This window comes from Aquila chrysaetos, chromosome Z (assembly GCF_900496995.4).
Source record: "Aquila chrysaetos chrysaetos chromosome Z, bAquChr1.4, whole genome shotgun sequence".
Lineage (NCBI taxonomy): Eukaryota > Metazoa > Chordata > Aves > Accipitriformes > Accipitridae > Aquila > Aquila chrysaetos.
The window spans coordinates 27,899,198-27,924,502 of NC_044030.1; the positions used below are offsets into that span (position 1 = coordinate 27,899,198).

The 25,305-nt window shown below is 41.8% G+C and overlaps 1 long non-coding RNA gene across 1 annotated transcript in view; it reads left to right on the plus strand.

Annotated features, from left to right (window-relative positions):
• The window catches only part of LOC115336614, an 80,664-nt gene extending 55,832 nt beyond the window's left edge, over positions 1 to 24,832 (plus strand). The window contains exon 4 of the long non-coding RNA XR_003921846.2: positions 24,726 to 24,832. This is a non-coding gene — a long non-coding RNA (uncharacterized LOC115336614). The remainder of the gene's footprint in view (positions 1 to 24,725) is intronic.
• Positions 24,833 to 25,305: the final 473 nt, after the last annotated feature.

Here is a 25,305-nt window from a genome sequence, read left to right on the forward strand (position 1 = left end):
TCTCATTTTTTTCAAAGTAGAATCTCATGTGAAAGTATTTCTCTGGGCAAATTCTACAATTTCCTCTTCCATCTCAAGCTAACTCACATGATCGCTTTAAAAACTATGTAAAATTAAAGACTAGCTTGTTCATTCCTTGGGCACTGACTTAATTTGGTATGGAAAGTTGATACTGTCAGCCAAGAGGGTTTGTATATACAATGTACCTTTTGGAATCCCCACAGAAACCCAAGCAATTTAGGTCAGATACAAGTATCAATAAGAAAGGGAGGGGAACAGGGGCTGGAATGCCAAATGACAGTTTTGCATGCTTCTTAAGAGCCTTTGTTTAAGCTGAATAAAGCATGGGTTCCAAGCAGGAACAAAACAAAAACAAACAAAACAAAAAAAAGCAGTCATATTATTTTTGGATGACTGTAGACAGGCACAAGGTTAGGGTATCAGCATAGGTTGAAATGGGACTGCAAATAATGATGCAAGCACAGCACTCAAATTCTTAAGGTCAAAAAGTCGAGTACTAAAAAACATTAAGGTTGGTATGTAGAAGAACAATCTTGACTTCATTTTTGCAGACACATGTAATGGTTTCCTCATATGCTTAAGCTTCTAAGACTATTAGACTAACACTCCATAATCTTCCAGGAATCTCATTTCTACAGCAATAGAAAGAATGAAAGAGAATAGCTCAAGCAATCACAACAGCATATTCTGAAGTCCTGTTCTTATTAAGAGGCATTCCAAACTACTTACTCCCATCTCTTCTGCAGATCTTCCCACACACACAATTTCTGCGAAAGAGATCAGGAATACACACACACAGCATTTACCACTGTTTTCCAGAGCATTTTCAGCAACTTTTACCTTCTCATCCATACTGAAATTTGGGCACAAGCCATTTAAATCAGTAACTGTTAAACAGGTAGGTACAGGACAAGCTGTAAGTACCAGCTTATATAGTGATGAACATTTACCATATGATAGAATATTGATGAAAACCATCAGATTGTTATTTGTCAAAGCAGGAAATGTTAAATTGGTATTACACACAAAAAATATACTATTAGTATGGTGGAATGTAAGGGATTATGAATACCAAATTAAATTACAAAACATTTTGAATTAGGAAAGCATTTGTTTTATTTCATATCTGTACATCTCCAGCTGAAGGGTTTCTCTAATTTTCTACAGTGATATGTTGCCAAAACAGAACTACAATTCATATCACCACCACCACTAGTGGTAAAAAGGAGGGAAAGTACTCTCAAGCAGTAACTCCTTACTCTATAGCATCAATTCCTGAACTTGGTCATATCACAGAGCACAAACACATAAATAATATATAGCTGTTACAGGCCAAGCAAAGTATTTTAATTATTTCATGCAGTTCTACTACCAAACCTATGCAAATCTGTCTCTTACTCAGCACCAGTCCCACTTCAAGCATATTATGAACTGGGTAGTCCTAGAAGGCTTTCACAGGAGCAGCATTAATAGCAGAATGCTAACACAACTTCCTTTTTTTCAGATGTTGTTTATTCCTGCACTTATCTTCATGACAAACATCTTTTCCAATGTTGTAATGCTGAGGAAACATACTTCTGGAATGACCAGACACCACCCATCTCTTCAAGGACACTCTCAAGGCAAGGAAGGAAAAGAAAAAAAAAAACAAAGCAGCAGCACAACTCTGTTCTCAACAGGTGATTCTGTCCCTCTCCAGCTACACAAATCTTTTCCCCTTAAGTGTCTGGAACACATCCTTTTTTTCTCAGTCTATGCATTCCTTTAATTAGAGTTCTGGGCAAATTTACTTTATGTAATACACAGGGATTAACTACAAAAATGAAATCAGAAAGAGACAGGACTATACTACTACTTCTAAAATAGTTATGGTGTAACGTATTTACAGACAACATGTACCTAGGCACTGGTATTGATATTTGAACTTTTGAAGTAATATAAGAAGAAAGATGCTCAGCAGATCTTTTCTACAGTTCAAGCATAGCTCTGAAGATCAAGGTCTACATATAACACTGTACCACAATACCTACATGCAATTAATGCTTGTAAACACGGATCCTTGAAACACACAAGCAGTTTTTTCTGTAGAAAACAAAACTTCTCATAACTCTGATACATTTCTTTAAAAGGAACAGCGGTGCACACAATAGTATCTACTTATATTTGTAAGGGTGAAGCAGTTCACATCACCCTGTTTGAGACCAGAAAATGAAGCACTTGCCAAGACTGCTCTCTTTACTGTTCAAACTGTTTCATTCTACATTTCTGCATTTCAGACAAGAATTCTGAAGTAAATCTCAACTTTCCATTACCTAAAAATGTTAGTCTTGCTCTGTCCAACTGCTCCTCACAGAGACATAGAAAAGAAATACACATTAACCTCCTTCCACCCCTTTAGCTATATATATGCATGTTCAATTACCAGACACCTTCTGCAGCTCTGCCAATGGAATGACAACACAGCTTTTCATTCAATGCTTACAGCAAAACTTCCTGCTTTGCCCTAAAATAGGGTTATCCTTCAGTCATTGACTGCCACCATTTCTTTACTGCTTTGCTGGCATAAGAACTGACTGAAGTGCACCAAAGGTCAGCTAAATGCTTGAGAGAATCAAAATACCGATTCTTTTAAACTCCTCATTCCACTGTACTGTCCTGCAGTAACTTTAACAACACTTCACTTCAAGGAGCATACTGAGTTTACACTGCTTCCAAATCTCAAAAAGGTCTCAGTGACATGTGCATACCTTGTTTTCTTGAGTCAAAAATTTATCTCTAGAAGGACCTTTCCACAATCACCACACTTTAAGATGCCTCTAGCTTTTATATAGCAGAATGAGTTATGAAAGACCTCAGCCTGCTTATAGCACAAGAGTAGATTATTTGCTGTAGATGTTCCCACTCTCAATCACTATTAGGCAAATAAAAGAGCCACTGTGCCAAATTCAGTGGGTTACTTTTTCAGATAAGCAACTCCAAACTGAACAGAAAAATGAGAAAATTTAACATTGTGGCTACAATCTCCTCTCCTGTAACCACAAAAAGTCTGAGAGAGGGGCATGTAAGAAGGATTTGAATATCTGACTTTGTTTTCATGCTGAAGTGATTTACAGTTGCACAGCACTTTACAACTGGCAAATCTCCACACTGGATATTTTACAGATGGAGTGTGTTATTTCTGTGTCTTCCAGTAGCTCCTGTCTAGCTTTTACACAGAAATATAAAAGGTAAATTTTGATCAAGGAACCTTTAATATTTAATTAGGACAAGGGAATGCCTTGCAGAAAATCTGGTAAACAAGCTGAGCAAGGCAAGCCACGGTCCCTGAATCCCTGAATTAGCTCAGCTGAGACAAGACTTCGCAGTGAAATGAACACCTTACACTGCCAGTTGTTTTTCCATCTTGGCCCTACAGGTGAGCAAATACAGATTATGATGGAAGGTTTATTTTTATTTCAAGATGACTCAACATGGCCAAATTTATTACAAGAAGACAGATATGCTTGATTTAGTCAATTAAAATAAAGGATTTGTACCATGGATAGTGAAATGAGTTACAGTGATGATCTTCACAAAACAATCACAAGAGCAATATCTAGAGCTGTCATGTTTTCTCCAGAAAGGTTTACATATAAACAAGAAAAGTACAGATATAAAAAGAAAACAGAACCCATTGCCACTGCATCATGTTTTATTACTGATTTATTTCTTTGTCCTATGCGTAATACACCTACGTAGGCATCAAGAATGCAAATTTATAATTCCTTGCCAGAGCACAAAACATAGAGAAAATTGCTTTTGATGAGGATTTGTCATTTATGTGGAATTTGCTTTGGCAGTGTGCAGAAAACAAAAAGTAAACAGAATCAGTGAAAAGATTTTCTTTAAAGTAAATTGGAAAGACAGAGCATGCTAAAAGAAGCAGCACTTTAACAGGCCTTCAAACAAAGCACCTTTTTTAATAGATTTACATGCAGATAAGCAAAGATCCCTCTAATGTATTAGCTCTCCTTTAAACACAACAACAAAACCCCCACACAGTTATAATCCTAAACCCCTATCTACTGGCAACATATGCAACTCTGGCCCTTAACACCAATTTAAATAAAAACAAAATACTCCCTGTAACAATCAGTTTGAGTTTCACCAACAAAGAGCAAACAGCTCTAACAAAACTATAAACAACGGATATGACACTACCACTCCTAAAGATCATGAGCAATCACAGACTGCTTGGAAACAAAACAATGAGCTAACTAAACATACAACATGAGCTAGCAGATCTGAGTAAATCATATTTTTGTTTTAGAGAAAAGTAGTACTGTCAGGTAGCACTATACAACAACAGCTGATGAACTCCTCCCCTAATACCCAAGCAGAGACAGAAATTCACAGAATATGCTCTTATTAGCTCCCAATGATGAAAAGGAGGAAGATGTGTGAGGCATTCCTTCAGGCAGCATGCACCACACCAACAGCCAAATATCTCACCCCCCGAGAGTTTCAGCATTTCTATTTGAGAGCTGACGCTGCTGTGTCAACACAGTGCTTAATGGAGTCCCAAAACCACAGGGTACCTCCTATGCAGCTGCTGTACTTGGTCTACAAAATGAACCTCAAGAAATACTAGAGAGATGCATTAAAATTTTACCAAAATCAGAGAAAGAAAGGACAGTTTGACACGGCTCACAAGAACTTACAGAAGACAGAATATGATAAAAATGAAAAATTCATGTCAAAGTATCATCACAGTATGGTCCTACTAGATGTACCATTCTTCACATCCACGGTGCAGCATGATTGCTTTGTATTTTACATAACTGTTCAAGTTTCATTATATTACCAATCAATAAATTATTTTTCTAAATTTGGATACATGACAGGCTTCACTTCTAAAAGAAAGTTGTGGCTTGCAAATGAGTTAATGAGAGTCGCAAAATCGCATATGCCAGGCCTAATCCTATCTAATATTGTGCGATTAAACTGAAACAATCTAATTTTCCCTAATCCTCCCTTGAAAGAAGGAAATAACTAGGGTATAGTTCATTGAAAGTTATAACAATGTATATTTAAGATCTGCTACAGACACCTCAAAGATTAACAGCAAGGAAAAAAAAAACAACACCTGACAGCTCATGCATAGCAAGGGAAATGGCCTTAGAAGATTCAGTTATGCAAGATACTAGAATTGCTTTTAAGATGAGAACTGGTTTGCTCCTTTACAAAGCCTGTGCTACCATCCCTTTTTGGGAAGCTATGTTAAATCAAAGACAAAAATCCTGACTGTAATGATATTTTTTCTAATTGGGCTCAAAGGACATTCTTTGAGGACACACAAACAAAGCTTGTGTTTGAAACTGAAGAGCAGGCAAGGAGCAACTCATCTGTGTAAAAATGCAGCTGACGAGCTGCAAGGGTTGAAGTAACTGCCCATTCACCTGCCTAGTGAATATGCCTTGGCCTAAATATCACATTTTCATTAAAAGTATATTCCTTGTTTGTGGATCAACACCAGACTGACACACAGAAAAACTGCTCCAAGGCAGACAACTGACTGCAGCTGTACTCTCTCACATACTAGACAAAAGCTAACCCAGAGCAGGAGCTAATACTGCTAACAGCAGCAACAACTACCATTGAAATAAATAAAACCCATTGAATTACTGTGTAAAATGCTTTATGTACACATAGAGGCAAATAATGAACCTTACTTGAACCAATATCTTGGTCTCTTTTTATGTTAGAAAATGAGAGGAAATGTCATACTAAATATCACCACGTTATCACATCCCAGGCAAGGACACCAGGGGGCAAGTCTACAGCAAGGAAGACATACCCTTGATCACAGAGGAAGTCAGGGAATACTTAAGCCAATGACATATATAAGTCCATAGGCCCTGATGGGATGCACCCATGAGTGCTGAAGGAGCAGGCTGATGTCACTGCAAGCCCACTCTTTATAATCTTTGATCAATCATGGCGACTGGGAGAGGTGCTCAAGCACTGAAGAAATCACCTGTGAGGGTGACAAGGCACTGGCACAGGTTGCCCAGTGAGGCTGTGGAGCCTCCATCCTTGGAGATTTTCAAAAGCCATCTGGGCATGTTCCTGGGCACGTCCTCTAGGTAGTCTTGCTTGAGTAGGGTGGCTGGACAAGAAGACCTCCAGAGCTCCCTGCCAACTTTGACTATTCTGTGATTCTGTAAAGAAAACTAACAGTTATTTTTCCCTTCACCAGGCATTTTCAACTGCAAGAGATGTACGTGCAAACACAATCAGGAAACACTGAAACGTTTAACTAGTTCTATGTAACTCGTTCTATAGGACTATACAAACCAACAGGCACTGCAAGTGTCCCCAAAGTGGATTATCCATGTTATTTTTAATCAAGTTTTGATTTTTCATTGACAGTCTTACTGGGTTTATGTGCCCAGGTGCTGGCAGCAGGGAGCTGCAGGGGTGTCTCTGTGAGGAGAGGCTGGGGCTGCCCCGTGCCAGACACAGCTGGTTCCAGCTGGCTTCAACGGACCCACCACAGGGCACGGCTGAGCCCAGCAACCAAGATGGTGCCGCCTCTGGGAAAGTGTATTTAAGAAAGGCAAAACCACTGCACAGCAGAGTGTGCAAGAGAGGAGTGAGGAAAAAGTGTGAGGAACAGCCCTGCGGACACCAAGGCCAGTGAAGTAAAGGAGGAGGTGCTCCAGGCACTGGAGCAGAGATTCCCCTGCAGCCCCTGGAGAGCCCCACATCGGACCAGGTATCCATCCACCTTGCAGCCTGTGCAGGACCCCATGCCAGCGCAGATGGAGATGCCCTGAAGGAAGCTGCATCCTATGGAGAGCCCATGCTACTCTATTTTTAATTGGCAATAAATTAAATTAATCTTCCTCAAGTCAAGTCTGTCTGCCCATGATGGTAATTGGCAAGTGATCTCCCAGCCTTTGTTTTGACACATGAGCTGTTCCATCTTTCTCCCCCATCCTGTTGAGGAGGGAGAGGGAGAGAGCAGCTGGGTCGGGGTCTGGCAGCCGGCCAAGGTCAACCCACATCATACTGCATTAAGAATTTAAAAGAAACAGGCCATACTCACAGTAAATGATTGACACAACTGTTCAGACTTTGATTTCGCTGAAGTAGTAGCAGCTGTGAAACAAAGCAAGTCACTTTCAGATGTGACTATGCCAATCTAGCCCCAAGTGAAATTTCAACTTGCGGTACAGAGCAAGGTCAACAAGTGGTAATTTCTGCTCTTGACAACTACTATCCATTCATTAAAAAAACAAACAAATAAAACAACACCCTCCAACTTCAAATAAAACTAGTAACCAGATACTGTAATGCCTTACAAAAATCTTACCTTAAAGATCAATTTCAAGGACACAGTCTAAGTGTCAATTCATTACTAATAACTGAATATATGCTATTATAATTGAAAAGATATTATATATTCAATTAATATATACACACATACACTGTAACTCAAAAAATATTCCTAAGCAAACTACTGTGGTTGTATATAGGTCAAGTCGTCTTGACAGGGATGAAAAAGATGAAATACGACACAGATGGAGATCTTCATGATTTGAACATCATCCAAGGAAAAGCTTTAGTGCTTACCAAAACCCACAATAACTACAGGAAGACAGAGCCCTGTTGTGAACATACAGATTCTTAGCGCTGTTACTAGAAAACATATTCCATTCTTTGGAATTATTTGCTCCTGAAAGCATCTAATAAAAACACAAATTCAAAAGCTCAGGTCAGCCTGAATAAAGTTTTCAACAGTAGCCTTCTAAATTTCAATAAAGCAGTAACTCTGTATTGATTTCCCCAACTCAGTTGCTCAAGGGAAAAAAGTACCCAGTATTAAATGAAAATACAGCATGACAGAAGTAAATCAAGTTCAAAAGAGGGCACAAAACTAATGAACCATAAACAGAATAGAAATATGAAACAACAAAAAACTACAGAAAACCAGCCCAATTTAGAAAAGCCAATTACAGGTAAACAACTGGTTTGAAAGAATATTTTGAGGACACAATTATGAAGCTGAGAGTTATTTTTAAAAGTCTCCAAAATTGAAAGTGGAAAAAACAAAGGGGGGGGGGGGGGGGGGGGGGAGAAAAATGTCTCAGAAATTCAGAAATGTAGCAAACACATGAGATTATCCTCCAGTAATACTATTTGTTGATAAGCAATTGTTCTGAATGGGACTGGTGGAAAAAATTGAAACACATCAAGAAGACTACAAGTACAAACTGTAACAGATCTAACATTCTCATACTTGTGGGCAGTATTGTCAAAATACCACTCCTCCCCCACCAGACATAAAAGGTTTTGACAAGAGAAGGTCACATTACAGATCCAGTTACCTGAACTAAAAGCAGGAAAATTATCTTTCCCTTATTTCCTCCCTCCCCCAACTTCCTTGCCATTGTAACAGAGGAGAAATGCCCAAATTTCAAATCAGAGACTGCCTGACCAGAGCAAGGGAGAAAGAAATTAATGGGAACAACTTTGAGGAAAATATGGTCTACATTGAAAGTCAATTGGTTGAAGAAATGAAAAACCAAGACTGCCTAAACAGAAAGACTGAATAAGATAGAGAAAAAAATCAGTCTGGGTAAGAGCCAACAGGGAGGATGGGGATCTAGAGCCATGGGGACAGGCAGTAACAGGCAGGAATGGCAGGCAGCTCTGTGCACAGCCAGAAGGGTCCATTAACTTGTGTCCAGAAAATCTGGGCAGTGTCAAGAACTTCAAAGACAAAGGTGGCTTTAATCCATGATTACCCCTTTTTCTGGCACACATATATTTGTCCATTAAGATTACCAACAAACCTTAGTAACTACAGATGGTATCTTATAGCTGAAACTGCCAACAACCCAAGAAACACGAACCTTGAGAAACTTTCATGTTCTATTTCACAGTGAATACAAATTCTTCAAAAAGCACTTAAGTATAACAAGATACTAATCTATAGCCTATTTTGCAAATGTATTTAGTACAAACATGTACACTAAATGGATAGTCAGAACAGAATCTGAATAAAAGAGGTCAAATAGAGTAACTAAATAATGAGAACACTATTTATAGCAGCAAAAACCTGCAAATTGCACAAAGATGACAGGAAACTGCACTTATGCAAATAAAGAGAGTTGGGTTTGAGATTAATTAAATCATTAATCCTTTTTGTTTGCAAGTCATTTTCAGAAAACACTTCAGCTTGACATTAGGAAAGTACTGTATGTGCAATATTTTATACAAGCCATCTTCAACACTTTGACGTTGCTTCTGTATTCATAAGAAAAATACTTAGTTTGCAGTTTCTGAAGTTTTTTTTTTCAGTAAATCTTATTTCCAATGTGAACTCCTTTTAAAACCTTTTTGATACCACCTTATTCTTTTACTCCTTAATGTCATACAGGATCCTGATAAAAGCAAAGGTGTTAGGCTATGAAGCGCTAGGAGGAAGGCCTCCTGAAACTAATAGAACCAATGGAATATGCTTGCCCCAGGCCAGCTGCTTTTGATTCACATTGTTAGGCTCTAACACTAGATACTACAGAACACTGCTAACCTCACCTAGAGGTACTTTCCTCATACAAAAACAATACTTCCAGCTCTGTCGGGAGTGGGATGTGGCAACTGTAAAAGCCCCAGTGCAGATTTTCTAAGGTGTCTAAGCACTAATGGTGACTTGAGAGTACTTGCTTAATATTGCTACACTATGCTGAAGCTTTATTTCACTTTATCTTTGAGATATAACATCAGTGTCACTGTTCTTACACTAGGAATCTATTTTTCCAATTTTAATTTTACACAATTCAAGTATCGGAGATGGCAATAAAGGAAACACTTGTAATGAAAATTTACTTCCCTGAAGGGACAGAATTATACTAGGTGTGTTAGATCCGTTTCCTACCTAGTCACAGTTTCCAGATCTAGAGCAAGGTCATTTCACAAATAAATTAAACCGGGGAGGGGGGGGGGGGAGGATGACGACAACAACAAAACTAGCTAGCAATGGCAACTATCCTGAAATAAGAAAAAAGTAGCAAACAAAAAAAATTAATCATATTCTACACAAATATTTAGTTTAACTACTGTATTAAAATACATTTTAAACAGAACTTACAGACTGAGTGACACAGTTCTCATGGGACATGCTTCTTTTACATTCTTCTGAATGCTTCTGATAATCATTTAAATCCCGTGTTAGCTTAAAAAAGTTCACACAATCTTGATGACATCCCTGCTCAAAATATGCCACCAAACCTCCCAACTACAGTGCACTCTTAACTCTACAGTTATGGGCTCATCTCTAAGTGTTGCACAGCTAACAAGTTTTGTATCAACAGCAGTGCAAAGAAATCCTCTTTTAAAGTATGAGGATATTTCCAGTAAAGCCAAAGAATAGTTACATAGGAATACTTATTTATATTTAGACTCTTATGGAAAAGTGAAGTTAATGTTTTAGGCATCTTCCTGAAGTTCAAGGCTGCAAAACTCAATATGGTAAGAATAAAACATTCCCACAATGAATCCACTGAGAATACCAGCAAGTTTTCTACTCTTTATTATCTAAAAACTGGGAGAACTTATGCTAGAAGCTAATTATTTACTCCCAAGCAGGAAGAACAGGATAAAGACAAACCTCAGTACAAGCCACAGTATAGCCTTGGGAAGACCAAACAACCAAGCATTTCCACAGATCAAAGATCCTCTCCCATGATCAAGCAGTGGTCTGAGACGAAGCACAGATACCTGAGGAAAGCTACATCACTTCAAAGCAAATTTTCCAAAATAGATTGTTTCTGATCAATCAAAATCATGCTTGCAATTAATTTCTGAACTAGCAACTACTGCAAGAAATAGTCACAAGTAATCAAATGAACAGATAACTCCTTGCCACGTTAGCTAACTATGGAATACCTTTACCAGCAGGCAAAAGGATGGTAAAGAAACAACACAGTATTAAAAAGAATCATTACTACAATGCACAAACAAGGTTATCACAATGGTAGAAGTATATTCAATAAGCTGATCTGACTTTTGCAAGTGGCCAATAACCATTCCCAACTCCTTAACATGTTGCTAGCTCTGATGCCTATTTAAAAACAAACAAACAAACAAAAACAACAAAAAAAGACTAAGTATGCAATTTTGCTTCCAGCCAACTAAGGCAAGCGGAAGAACTGAATTGATCACCAATTTGCTATACATGCTCACAATTTCCACTGATATGTAACATGAGTGCAACAACAGTACATGAATCGATATAATAATATAGGTAATGTAGTATTGCATTATCTGTCTGTACTACTCTCACACAACCTTAGGAATAAAAGGCCAAGTATCACATGACACTGAGACTACTATTAGAAGACCAACTTCCAAATCCAAGATGTCTTTTGAAGACCACATAAAAAGAGTAATGGGTCTTTAAATGCAGTTCTGATTATTATTTTTTTCTTTGACACAAGCGAAACAGAAGATTGGGTAGCTATTCACTTTGTTCAATTCAATTTCTTCTGAAGATGAAATGGATCACATTAGATAAAAGCGGTTAAAAAGAAGCAATGAGCATTCTATATCCCATGGGGTGAAAAAGCCAGTATCAAACTTTTCAGGATATAAGCCGAACATGGTCCAAAACTGAGGCAGACAACTATGATGTCCTTTGCTTTGATCAACTCTTCAAGAAAGAAAGGTGAGAAAGTTTCACTGCAACATGCTGTTTTTCATATCTGGTCATTACTGATTTTGTTTCAGGTCAGATACAGTCTCAGCTTCATCAGTTTTTTCACCATACAACATCAATGTACGAATACTCACTGTCTGCACTTCTGCTTTCAAAAGTGAATCAACTATGAACGTGAAAAAGACCCCTCTTTTTATACTAAAAAGAAGCCTGCTCTGAAATGTTCTGTTCACTATCTACTCTTTAAACCCTGACCCAATAATTTCAAATTCAACAGACCATGAGCTGTGTTGGTAGCCGTCTGGAAGACATTGCATTTGAGGAGTTAGTGATCTTGGGCAAGCCATATCTAATCTATCAGGCCTTGTACGTAAGGCTTGGGAAGCCCACAGGTCAGTATGGGCCGCTACTGCAAGAGAATCTGCTGGAGTGCCCCATGCCAGCCTGTGCTGTGTGCTGGTGGGTATCATGAAAGATACAACCCTCCTGCTTGTCAGGGGAAGATATAATGTATATGCTTTGTGGATACATCCTCTGCAACAAAAAAGAGTTACTCAAAAGGAGATGGTTTTAGTTTTACTCCAGCCAGAGTCCCAAAAGACAAAATTGATAAAAACCACCCTCTATTTACGGGAAAAATATAAACAAGCCAAAAGAAAAAAAAAAACAGACCACAAAAAGAAATCAGGACAGCAGATAGAGCAATTACACCCTCTGCTCCCCCATTCAGCAGGGAAAGGGAGAGTACACCAGGACCAATTAGTTATCCCAATCTGGTGGTTCATGTACAAAACCCGTATCAATTGACTAGATTTGGATCTTTCTCTCACAAGGTGCAGTGGGTGGCTGGGGCACATGGGGAGGTAATGAATCTTATATTCCACTGAGAGTACACTGGAGGAGTCATAACCATCAGCAAGTGATGGCTCTAATGGTTACAGGCCTGAGGTCACTGTAATTTACAGGGACCCATCCCTTTACCTTAAAAATAAACTGATTAAAATTAATCCCTTGGGAGGGCTGGGGGAGAAGGAGGTAGAAGAACCTGCTTGTTAAATACCTTTGCTTTTACAATTGGGTTCCTACCTGCCTTTTATGACAAAAGTATGGGTAGCTAAAGTACATGAATACATTACTGGGCATGACTTGTTGGCAGGCAAAACTTTCATGAAAACAGGGGGCAAATATTCTTTTGGGAGTCATACTATCACTGTGGAAAAAGCGGTTAAGGTTCCTGCTAATTTTGAGCCTCCCTCAAAATGGGTTGCATCCAAACAGTACAGGCTACATAGACATCACCCAGACGATTACAGCTATTAGAGGCTGGAGTTACTCAGAGAGCCCATTCCCCCCTTCAATAGCCCCATCTGGGCAGTGAAAATGCCTGACAGCTCCCAGAGAATGACAGCTGGTTAATGATCACTAAACAAGGCTGCCCCACACTCAGAGCTGCAGTGCCCGATGTTATCACTCTCCTCCAGCATGCTGTATCTGAAGCTGTGGCATGCTGCGTGGGATCCAGCGAAGGCTTTCTTTGGCATTCCAGCTGCTAATGAACCACAGAAGCAATCTTGCATGCTCGTGCTGGGGTCAGCAGTACATCTTCACAGTACTCCACCAGAGGTATCCACACAGCCCCACAATTTGCTGCAGGCTGGCAGCTCAGTGTTTGGAAGATTTCAATACTTCCCCACACTGTAAATAGCTCAGCTATGCGGATGATGTTACTCACATCACCAGAAGGACCACTGGTACCATTGAGCAAGAAGTGGGAGAAGCATTGAGTAATGTTACTGAGACAATGCAAAATCATGGTTGGGAAATCAGGCCCCAAAAAATTCAGAGAGCCGCCACAAAAGTAAAATTCGGAAGGATAAACTAGCAGAGACTTTGCAGAGCAATGCCCAAATCAGCTAAACAAACCATACTTTATATGGCAGAAACACACAGCAAAGTAGAAACACAGAGGATTATTGGTCTTTGCAGGTCTCGGAGGCAATTTATACCATATTTGGCCCAGATATTAAGATAATTATATAATATAGTAAGAAAAAAAAAAAAAAAAGGTCAGTTCTTTCCAGAGGAAAAGGTAAGAGTTGCCTTTGAACAAGCAAAGAGAGCAGTTTCCCACGCAGTAGTTTTAGGCTAAGAACTAGCCAATGAGCCTTTCGAGCTCAAAGCCCTAGTATGGGCTGAGGACGTGGCTTAGTGGAGCCTCTGGCAGCAAGGGGACAGGTGGCACATACTGTTGGGCTTTTGGTCTCAGAGGTTGCCCCCATCAATGCAGAACTACAACGGCTTTGGGCTGTTGTTGCTGCTGGCTCAGGTGCTGGGGACCTCGTTCTTGATTTCCGAACACTCAGCCGATACTCCTCAATATGTTCTGCCACATGCATTTCACAAAAGGCCGCGCCGCCCATCAGCTCCGCAGGAAGCGGATACGGGTCTCCCTCCGCCCCAGGAAGTCTGGGCCTTGCCCTAGCCCGCAGCGACATCTGTCGGCAGCCTGCGGCTCACAGCCACCCTCCGAGTCCCACCGGCCCGGCGTGGCTTTGGGACAACGCACACTCAGGGGGGAACTAAAAGGCCAGGTTTTGGGAGAGGTCTGTGCTGGTCAACGTCCGAGGATGCCAGGAAAGGGGTTGTGTGGGAAGACCCCCATGCCTTCATGACCCTCGCAGAGACTGCTTTATAACCACTGCTATGTAATACTGACCTCTTACAATGAGAAATACAGATTGTTCTCATCTCTAAGAGTTACTATCTTCCTTTCATACAAACTATAACGTTAAAACATCTTTTCCACGATAGAGTTATTAAGGCCCATTCCACAAAAGAAAGACCATAATAACTCAACTGCCACTACCATCACAGCTTGTGACTTGTGGAAAACACAAAAGAGAATTGTCCTTCCTGAGCAAATTAAATGGGCGATTTCTTATGGGAATTAGAAGGTATTTTCACATAAATCACTTTGTCTTGTTAACTAACAACTTAAGCCCACTTTAGATTTTAAGATCACATCCTAAAGGAACACATTTTCAGGCCTGCAAAGCTACTGTCAGCAAAAACAACCTCAAGCCGTTGCTAGAGCTGGACCCTTAGTGTGTAGCAGCAGGTGGACTCAGAACTTCGGGTAAGCTTTCTCCTTCTCTGTGAATCTCCAAAACAGCCGTTTAACACACCGGTTTGGAGAACTGTTATTGTAACTAAACAGACTTAGTCACCAAGTATCCATATTTCACACAGTCTCTCATAACATCCTCACAGAGGAACTGCTGAGAAGTATGGTCTAGGAAACAGTTAGGTGGACTGGCTGAACTGCCAGGCTCAAAGGGCTGTAACAATCAGTGGCACAAAGTCCACCCAGAGGCCAGTCACTAGCAGTGTATCCCAGGAGTGAATACTGGCTCCAGTCTTGTTCAACATCTTCATTAATGATCTGGATGGTGGGGCAGAGTCCACCCTCAGCAAGTTTGCTGATGACACCAAACTGGGAGGAGTGGTCAATACATGAGAGTGTCATGCAGCCATCCAGAGGGACCTCAACAGGCTGGAGAAGGGGGCCAATGTGAACCTCATGAAGTTCAACCAACAGAAACACAGCTTTCTGCATCTGGGAAGGGACAACTCCATGCACTATGCAGGACAGGCTGGGGGCTGACCAGCTGGACAGTCGTTTTGCAGTAAAGACCCTGGTGGACAAGGTGAAAAGGAGCCAGCAATGTGCACTCATGGCAGAGGGAGCCAGCGGGATCCTGGGCTGCTTGAGGAACAGCATCACCAGCAGGCTGAGAGAAGTGATCCCTCAGCTTCCAGTCAGTACTGGTGAGGCCACACCTAGAGTGCTGTGTCCAGTTCTCTGCAACCCAGTACAAGAGGGACATGGACATACTGGCACAAGTCCAGAAAAGGGCTACAAAGATGACTGAGGGACAGGAGCATCTGCCATATGAGAGGAGGTGGGACTGTTTATAGCCTGAAGAGGAGGCAGCTTGCTGGGGAGGACATGGAACTTATCAATACATATAAATATCAGATTGATTGGTGTGGAGTGAAGGCAAAGCAGAGAGCACCAGACTTTTCTCAGCAGTGCCCACTGACAAGACAAGAGGCAATGGGCATAAATTGAACCACAAGAAATTCTGTCTGAACAAAAGAAAACACTTGCTTATTATGGGGGTGGTCAAACATGGGAAAAGGCTGGCCAGAGAAGTTGTAGAGTCTCCATCCATGGAGGTACTCAAAACCTGACTTAACACAGTCCTGGGCAACCTGATCTAGCTGACCCTGCTTAACTGGGGGGGGAGAGGGGGGGGGGTGGGCAGGATTATACTACGTGATCTCCAAAGGCTCCTTCCCACCTCAACCATCCTGTGGTTCTGTATTAGCCTCACAGGGAGAAACCCAGGTGAAACACTCAAAGAAAAAAAAAGAAAAAGAAAAAAAAAGTATTAGTAAGCACATCTTTGCTGTCAAAAAGAAACAAAACTAGAAATCACTATTTAATTAACATTCTCATAACTGTCATGTAATAAAAGCTATGTTATATCGGAATAGCTTATATAGAAACAGCTAGGTTCTCTAAAATTAGATCTCACAGAAAGTACTTCTGAAAGGACTACTCTAAATTAACATACTTTAAAAAATCAGTAATTTTGTGATCAAAATACATTAACACTGTTTCAATCCAAATGCCAGTAAACAAGCAGAAAGCAAAAGCTATTTTAAGTCAGGGTAAAAAAGATGCATTAAAATCCACCAGAAATCCTTAATCTCTTCCCTAATGAGATTGGGAATCTCAGTACTATGCAATCCAGCTCCTTAACTTGAGTTCAGGGTAGAACATGCTCATGAAAGGAATTAAAACCAACTGCATTTAACCAGTCTGAATATAAATAATCCACGGAAAACTAAAGAATATAGCATAAGTCTGCAACAGAGCACTGCTGATTTAAAACAAACGCTAGCTTTCATAATTTTTTTTCTGCTCTTTAAATGGACTGCTGTAAGCATACAAGGCTGACTTGATCAGTTTTCAAGTTCCTTTTCTTCACTCCTGAAAATATCCTGCTTTAGGGCCCATGAACAAGGTTCAAGGAGAAAAGAACTCTATTAAAGGAAGCTGACTTGTAAAACAAAATAATCACTCGCACTCTAGAATCAAAACCAGTCCCAAAGCAATAAACACTGCTGTGGATAACACACTAGACTACAACCAATTTCAGTACCTAAACAGATGTAAAGGAGTAGTTTCACATAGAGCTGACTCAACTGTGAAGGGGTACAGGGAGGAATCACAGATGATAGACAGGTATCTGCTTCTAAAAGAAAAGGCTACAGCTTCCTGGAAAGTTGTGGATGAAGAAGGTAAGTATAATTGTGTATCACTGATGCTGGAGTGCATCCATACGTTAATGAACCTCACAAAACAATGCATCCAACTGTACTCAGTAATTGTTGATGTAACACTTTAAATACCTGTTAACAAAGACACGAGAAGTAATGTATTTGCTGCAACGCAGGTTAGATACATGACCTATTCCAGTCTGTCTTTCCTGTCTCCTTCTCTCTTCTACCTCACTTAACATTAGCCTAATCTTCAATCTTCCAGTCTTTCACTTCAGTTTTTTGGTCAATAGTTCAAATAAACCCTTCCCCTATTCCAGTTTTCCAGTTCCTCACCTGATCTACATTGCCATCAGCCCATCCCCAGACTTCACAGAATTTTTCCCTCTCCTGGTTGTACATCCCCATCAGGTCATGGTCCCCAGAGTATCTACAGATGATACATTTCTTTGCACACTGGCTTGCTTCAGCAGACTTACATTCATCTTAACTCCTTGTCTTCTCCTCAGCTTACCTAGTTCTCCTCAAGTTCTCTTCTAATCTCAGCTTCTCAGTCCTCTATTCTCTTCACAGCAAAGCAACACCTCTCCCCTGACATGGAAGACTTTACCACCAATACTTAATAATTTGTCGACGTTACAAGTCACAGACCTCAGAAACTTATTGTGGGAAGTATCAGCCTTTTTAAGTGTACAAGACTGACCATCATCCTGTAGTTTAGAAATGCACCTTGGAGCTACTTCTGCTTAACGTCTACGCACCTGTACATTAATTCATTTTAGTTTCACTGAAGGTGCTTTTATTAAAACAATCAAAGAGAAGGGGAAATGGAACAGATTCTGAAGTAAAGAATAATTAGAGACTTAGGGAAATGAAAAATGGAGTGGCAGAAGAAATTAAATATGAATTTACTTACATTATCTTGGCAGATTATACCATCTTTCTTCGATGAAATAGAAGGTCCTTCCCCCAGACAAAAGAAAATGCAGTAGAGCTGGTCTGGGGAGGGGGTGAGGTGGGAATTTGGTATATTTTCATCCATACTACAACACTGAATATTATTAAAACGGGAAGAAACTGGATTAGAAGATGTTAAAAAAAAATAAAAATCAGTATGAGTAGTTAAACAAAGACAACTGTAGCATTGAAACGAGTAAAGTGATAGAGTTTCATTAACTAAGAGTGTTTAAAAATATAGCCTTAGTATTTGCATAAAGGAAACTAGCACAAAATATAGGCAAGAACCTACAGAATTCTGCTGAAGCAGGGCTGAAGAGGTACTACTCATTCACAGGAAGATCAGAGCGCCATAAGAAAGAAATGGGTAATTTTGAGGATCAAAACAACAAAAGTATCTATTTTCTTAATTTCTGCTTTTATGTCAAACACTTCAGGACTGTCTGCTCTTAGCTACCGGTTTATCAGCTGGAAAGAACAGATCGTATCAAGTGATTACATGATCACAGCTACTATGATGTACTCAAAATAACAAAGAGCAACAATAAAAAGCAATTTTAAGAGGTATTTAGTAATTTCAACTTCATTACAGATCTGCTTATACTAGTGTCACTGTCTTCACATGCAATATCAAGTACAGTCGCAGTCACCATGTACAAGAAAGATGTGTTCAAACTGTAAGCAGAAGGAGAAAGAGCTACTGGAATCCTAGAGTATCTCAAGTTGGAAGGGACCCATAAGGATCATCGAGTCCAACTCCCTGCTCCTTGCAGGACTACCTAAAACCTAACCATAAGACTAAGAGCATTGTCCAGGCGCCCCTTGAACTCTGACAGGCTTGGTGCCGTGACCACTTCCCTGGGGAGCCTGTTCCAGTGACCGGCCACCCTCTCAGTGAAGAACCTTTTCCTAATGTCCAATCTGAACTTCCCCTGATGCAGCTTCATTCCACCTCCTCGTGTCCTATCACTGGTCACCAGAGAGAGGAGATCAGCACCTCCCCTCCACTGCCCACCTTGAGGAAGTTGTAGACTGTGAGGAGGTCACCCTTCAGCCTTCTCTTCTCCAGGCTGAACCCAACAAGCTCTTAATTGTCCCAGTATGTAATGAGACAAAGACAGCCTGGATCGTTCAGCCTAGCAACATAAAGTCTAAAAGTAAACGTGATTGCTCTCTATAAATAAACCAAAGTATATACCAATCACAGGGAAAGAACTAAGAATTAAGCTACTGAATGATACTAAACAAGAACAAATGAGTATATGAAGGCTGTGAATAATTTAGGCTGTAAATTAGACAGACATTTTTTAAACAAGCCAGAAAAAAAATTATGATCCACAGCATCCCCCAAGATGAATAAATGTTTTATCAAATGGATTGAAAAACATTATTTACAGGCCTGTAACAGAAGCAAACCTACAGCTAATAAAAAACTCATTTGCATACTTGGGTGGAAGGGATAAAATGAAACAAATCTTCTATAGTTTTACAGTGGTCCTCTAGGGTTAAATCTAGTCCTGTACTCAAAAAAAAAAAAAAAAAAAAAAAAAAAATAGTTTTCACAAATCTTAAGTTCAACATAAACATTTATTCATAATCCCCTTCTGTTCCTAAGTATGAAAGACCTGAGGCATACACTAACACAGAAGACTCTGAAAATGAGTAGGCCACTTGCAACATCCAATGGGAGTGTCAGAAGCAAACTTTTTTTTTTTAAGTTATTTAACTCTTGATTAACCCTACACACGAGGGACCATGACAGAGATAGATGATTTTAAAACAGACTATAAACTTTTGAGATATCCTTCCTCTGTAGAGATTTATATAGTACATATTGTATTAGTACACCAGGACCATGAATGTACAACAGCACAGATTAAAACAGCAGAGCAGGAGTAAGAAGAATGGCACACCTGCTGCAAATGAAGTGATCAAGTGGAGTCATAAAATCCAAGAAAGAATATTGATAACAGAAAGGAACTGGCAGGCACTGGTGGAGTGTGAGACCGTACCACACACATGGAACCGCAAATATATGATATGACTCAACATCACCCTCGGCATTCTTTGTCAAAAGCAAAAGCAAATGCAGCAAAGATATGCAGCATCATTACCAGTCAAGAATAATCCAAAAGACATGATGAGGACTTGATAACCAGCATCACTTGCTCCCCTTGTCACTGCAAGTAATCCTGGCCAGACTAATCAGATACCCATCTGTCCTGGTCTTCATAAATGTAGGACTGCAAAAGCATGAGTATGAAAGGATGAAAGAAATCCATGAGATAACACATAAGAGTTACTGAAATTGGTTTTGTTCAAAATGAAAGTCGTGTTTCCTTCTATCCAGTGATCCATTGTGAGCTGCTGCACTTTAAACTCTTTCACTTCATCTGGTTACACACCCTGTTTGGCTGTTGCAGTACCACGATATCTTAAAACAGACCGTTTGCCAAGTGACATCTGTTGCATAAAATGTAGGAGGTTCATCACTGCAGCAGTAAGAGCCTAGGTTAACATTTACCGTCTTTCGGTTTCAGCAAAACACACTTTTTTTCTTTGCATAAAATGGTGGATTCCTCTAATTGAGTATTTTGATTAACAATTAACATAATACGTTGATGGGTGGAGGGAGGATGAGAAAACCCCTTACTGTAAAAAGTATAGTAAGTGCTCACAGTGCATGGAGTGCTGTTATGACAGAGCTCTTCCAACTAATGACTGTTAAGCATCTTCCTCAGATGGAGGTCAGGCAGCTTGTTTCTATTAACTAAATTGGAAAAGCTTGCTTTCTTTCAGCATCTCTTCACATATAATCTGCATATATCTTTTAAGAGGCTACTTTTACACTTCATTCACATTCTCTCATAGAGAGGGAAAAGAGAGTCTCTATGCAACTTGCACTTCTCAAAAATGATAATAAAATAAAAAATTTTAGGTGTATACCTGAATAACAGCAAGTTTCAAAAGCCAGCACTAACCATGCATTTTGCTTACCGTTTATACCTACACTACTTTTCTTTGTCAGCATTGTTCTTTCCTCACATGGTCACGACTTGTATCTCATAACCTTCTTGATTCCACCTTATGCTTCCAGAATTTTATCATAATCTTAACATACAAAGCTCTCCACACTTTCATTCCCACATACTTCTAATAGCAAATTTACAAAATTGCACTGAAATATATGTTTTAACACAAATTATGAAATAACACATAAAAATTAAGAGATACTTAATCAAAATATTTTTCAAGTGAAATTTTTAGATCTTTCTGTAGGAACATGTTGAATCATTATTTCAAAAATACTTTTAGTTTGATTCAACAGCCCTGGGCAGTGTATAAATAACACCCCCTCCTCCTTACCTTGGCCAATTGGAAGAAACTGAATCTGAGTACAGGTAAGACTGACGGGACATTAGAAAATTAGAAAAGAGTCCTCCACTTACCACAGAAAAATTAAGGGGGTTATTCATTAAGGAGTATGTTGCAAATCCTCACTGTCTTTCAGCAGCCCAAAGCATTTCAATTTTATATATTCTTGTGGCCTTACAAAAGAAAAGAAAAGAGGGGGCAGGGCAGGGGGAAGAAAGGGAAGGGGGAAAAAAGGGGGAATAGGAAAGCTACCATGCATTATCCTACAAATATTAAATGTCTCAATGGTTCCATCTTCTAAACTACAGTTCTATGTAGTCAGAAAATACTTAGCTCTGCCTTGGGAAAACACCCTGTATTTATCTGATTGATCCAAGTTCTGCAGCATCAGAAACCAGAATTTCAATGAGGCTCACTAGTTAGAGGATGTCCAACGTTTCTTTCTGTTGCTTTAACATTAGACTGAAAACACAATGCCCCAAGTAGAGGGGGTTTCTTAAAAGTTATTCGGAATACTTTCACTATATAAGCTGTCATTCTAGGCCAGACTGGTAAACCATTCCAGCAACAATTTGCTCAAAGCAGCCAGCACCAGATATCATTCTCGAGATCCAAGATGATTAATATGATATAACCTACCATATGGAATATGGCAGATATGGTATAACCTACTCCATAAAGTGTTTAATCCTAATTCTTATACATTTTTTTCCAGTGTAAACCAGAAATAATTTTTCTAGTTTGCTTGGCTTTATTTGTGATACTCTTCAAATCTTTGTTTGTACTAATAGCTGTAATTTTGGATAGAACTGTTTTATGTCTAAGTACCCCAGAAGATTTGTTCATCTCAAATATCACCAGTAATGGTCAGATCCAATGAAGTGTTAAATAGAAAACTGGCAAGTTATAAAATGACTTTTAAATATAGTCTTCATTTCATTGTGCATGCCATTGTTCTTGAGTATGCAACGTGGATACTTCTGTCAATCTGTGAAATGAGGACTGCAGAACGAATCCCAACCTCTCAGCTCCCTTTGAGCCATGACTACATGTAAAATGGAAGCAATATGCTGAGAATAAGTTTGCCTTCAAGATGTATGCATTTTACACCACAGTTCCTTAGGATTCTTATGTAAGGAATCAAGAAGAAAACTCCTCTCAAACTGAATGTTTTGTGTTATCAGCCACACGCCAGGAAATAACTTCCAGAAGAGCAGATTCAATCATATCTTGTTTTATTTGACACTTAGCAGCCTGGAAGTTATCTCACTTGACAAGAAAGCAGACAGAGCAATGAAATGGTGGGTTTGTGTTTTGGATCAGATCACTGAGATTATTTTGAGCCTGCTTGCACACATGCTTGTGCAGACCTCTGCTTCCATTTGTCAAAGGAAGGCTGTGTGTTCTGCACCTGCTTTTGGCTACTTGTAGCTCTTAACTCCTAGATGTCCCATCTTCACCTGCACCAGTGATCGGATCACCACATCAAAGAAACTAGCTGAGTACGTGAGGATTGAATTCAGCCTGCTTTCCATTTTTTCTGCAAGCACTAGTTGGCAAACATGCATCAATCTTCCAGTAAAGTTATTTTTAAAAACTATCTCCCGATTTCAGATCTACAGTACAAAAGAGAAATATAAATAAGAGTCTAACATACAAATCACCTAAAAAAATTAAGTTCGGTTAAGATTTTGGGACTGAATTGTAATTTTCTGAAAGCTAGATTTATTACTGATGCTTTTAATGCTGGAACACCTGTAAAGACACAGAAGGAGTACCCCAAATCAAAAAGGAAACAAAAGGCCTTTTTCATATCAAGTGACACGTCATGAAGAGACTTGAGATATTAAAATGCCTGTCTTCTTACAAGAAGACTTCCATTTCCATGCCAAACAAACACTTAGTCTTTAATAAGTAGCTTAAAAATTCCAATTAATGCCAGTGATTTCTCTTTTTCACTGGAGCCTGTAAGAACTCTTATCTGCAAGCCTACAGTAGGCAATCTGAAAACAGTCTACGGTAAAACATACCAACTTGTCAATGCCGCACCTCCATGTTGGCGGTCCACAAGACCGTCTGAAAACTGACAGTGGTTTTACCATTCCAGAAGGACTTGGGACCCACCGTTCATACACCAATTCTCACAGCACGGCCACACACTGGCAAGTGAATAGTTATTTGGTATGTTCAGAAACATGTGCGACTCAAAACTGTGAGAGACTGACACAGAAAACATGTATCTTTCAAAACTAATGCATAAGATCTAATGCAGGAATTTTTAAAAGAATTAACAGAATGAGCAGTGGAACCTTTAAAAAAAAAAAAAAGAAGAAAGAAAGAAAAAAAGCCACTCCCAGGGACTAATGGAAACCATACCAGCACAGCTCAAAACAGCTGGAAGTCAAGACTAACCAAATGTCAACACTTGACTGCTTTCCATGGCTGGACATCAAGAGGTGAAAAAATGACAGCCACAGCAGAACAGCGTCAAAGTCCGAAGGGGCTCTGCCTCTCCCGCGTTCAGCCATCTTTCCCCATCACCGCAGCAGGCGGCCGAGATTCCGCCCAGGCGCACCGCCCCCGAGCCGCCGCTGTCCCTTTAAGCCGGACCCCATGACAAGCGGGAGGAATCGGCCGCCGGGACGGCCGCCCCGCCGCCCCCCGGCCGGCCCGGAGCTGGCCGCGCGTTCCCCGCGCCGCGCCGGCGGTGCAAGGGCTGACGGCGCCGAACGCCGCAGGAAACTTTGGCGGGAGGGCAGCGCGCCGTGCCCCGGCCGCCCCCCTGGCGCCCCGGGGAAGCTCGTCCCTCCCGCCTCCCTTACACGGGACACAAAGCCCCGGCAAGCGGAGGAGGAGGCTCCGCGAGAGACCTCGACGCGCCCACCCCGTCAGGCGCCGGCAGATCTCTGCCACCCGCGCGGCCGCAGCCCCACAGCCGCAGCAGTCCCGGCGGCAGGACAGCCGCGGCCCCCGGGCAGTTTCCCCCGCGCCGCGCCCGGCAGCCCTCCCTCAGGCACCCGCGGGAAGGCGCCGCGCCTCGGGCAGCGCGGCCCGCCCGGCGGAGAGCGGCGCCGCGGCACGTGTGCCTGGGAAGGGGCAGCGCGGCCGGAGGGGGGGAGGGGAGGGGGGCGAGCGACCAGCCGCCGACCGGGGCGCTGGGCCCCTCCACCCGGAGAAGGCACAGGCAGCGGCCCCCGCCGCAGGGCTGGGGCAGATCACCGCAACTCCAACTCCTTCTTCTTCTTCTTCTTCCTCCTCCTCCTCCCCGCAGCCCCCGCGCCCGGGCTAACGCGAAGCACGTGAAACTCACGGGAGGAAGCCGCGCCGCGCCGCCAACTCCCGGCCGAGCTGCCTCAGCGCTGCTGGCAGCGCCGGCGACACCGGGGGCTGCCGCGCGCTGTCGCCGCGACCCCCCTTCCTGCCGCCGCGCCGGCCCCGCCCCCCCGCGGGACCGACCGCCCCCCGACGCCCCGCCCCCCGGCCGCGGCCCAGTCCGACCCCGCCCCGCCCGGCGTGGGGGACGAGGCGCCTCTCACGTCTGCCTGCGCATTTCTCCGGGGGAGGGCGCGGGGGGGCGCTCCCCGTCCCCGCGGCGGCTCGGCTCGGCTCGGCTCGGCTCGGCTCGGCTCGAGACGGGACGGGACGGGACGGGACGGGGCGCGGCGACCCCGGTCCAGCGGCGCGGCGGGGGGACTCGGAGAAGCGGCTCGGGGTCAGCCTGGCGGGGCGCGAGCCCCGGGGGAGGGAACAAGCGGCCCCGTCCCCTCGCGGGGCGGGCGGGCTCGTCGGCCTGCTGCCCTCCCAGCGGCGCCGAGCCCGCCTGGCCGCCGGTCCTGCCTCGGACGCTGAGGACAGAGCCGCGGCTCCGCCCGGGAAGCCAGCGCTTGCCCCGCGGGTGG